Source organism: Penaeus japonicus, unplaced genomic scaffold (assembly GCF_977035675.1).
Source record: "Penaeus japonicus unplaced genomic scaffold, GWHDUDI00000001_assembly GWHDUDI00000013, whole genome shotgun sequence".
Taxonomy (NCBI): Eukaryota; Metazoa; Arthropoda; class Malacostraca; order Decapoda; family Penaeidae; genus Penaeus; species Penaeus japonicus.
The window spans coordinates 24005888-24007015 of record NW_028234415.1 but is presented as its reverse complement, the minus strand read 5'-3'; the positions used below and the strand labels follow the sequence as shown (position 1 = coordinate 24007015).

The window sequence follows — 1128 nt, the reverse complement described above, 5'->3', positions numbered from 1 at the left end:
ATATATATATATTACATATATATATTATATATATATATATATATGTATATATATATATATATATATATATATATATTAGATTATATCTATATATATATATGATATATATGTATATATACAGTATATGTGGAGCGTGTACATGTATGCATGTATGTGCATATTATGTTATATATATACATACATATATAATATATATACTATATCGATATATATCTATATATATATATAATATATATATATAGTAATATAATATATATATATATATATATATATATATATAGATATACATACACACACACACAAGGTAATTTATACCAGAAATCGGAGCGAACTAAAAGATGATGAAGGTAAATTTATGCATTTTATTCCATGTTCTAGAAATAACATAATCATTGTTACAAGATATAAGACATACTTGAGTGCGCAACGTTATACAGACAAGTGTTCACACAGGAGTTATGAAAGAAATAGATTAAAGCTTTATATCTTTTTATTTGATGGTGCACGTATATCAGGTAATGTGCTGGGAAGAAGGAAACTGTGATGTGAATGATTTATGTACAATTCGCAAGAATATTCCATATCAACACGTGTTGTTTACATACTTGAACATGGAAAGTGTCTAGATACTGAAGGGCCGATAAAGAATTATCTCACGTAGCGTTGATCAATTTATGTCCATCATATTCTTTAATTCATTTTCTTATTTCTTCCCCGATGAAAATTGTTGACTAGATCTATATCGTGTGTTCATCAGTGTTAATAAATTTCAATCTATAAATCTTTGAATTCCAGTTTTTAAAAGACATTTCCCGAGTTGTAAATTTTTACTGAACATTTCCGTACTAAAAAGAACTTGGAATGGCCGTTGATACAAGGGTCTTATTTCAAAACCACTAAAAAGTGCATCTTTGACTGAAACACGGCGTTCAATATCTTATCAGTGATAACTATCCCATGCATACTCTCCTGACTATGCCATAGCATCACCGAATCATATAAAAACTTTTCATAAAACTAGATTAGAAATTTAAGTCTGTATCGGTCCCATGGTGTAATGGTTAGCACTTTGGACTCTGAATCCAACAATCCGAGTTCGAGTCTCGGTGGGACCTGGAACATTATATT

At 28.4% G+C, this 1128-nt stretch overlaps 1 non-coding gene across 1 annotated transcript; it reads left to right on the top strand.

The window, feature by feature from the left end:
- Positions 1–1043: 1043 nt before the first annotated feature.
- Positions 1044–1115, top strand: TRNAQ-CUG (transfer RNA glutamine (anticodon CUG)). The gene has a single exon. It is a non-coding gene; the product is annotated as a tRNA-Gln (tRNA).
- The last annotated feature ends 13 nt before the right edge of the window (positions 1116–1128 follow it).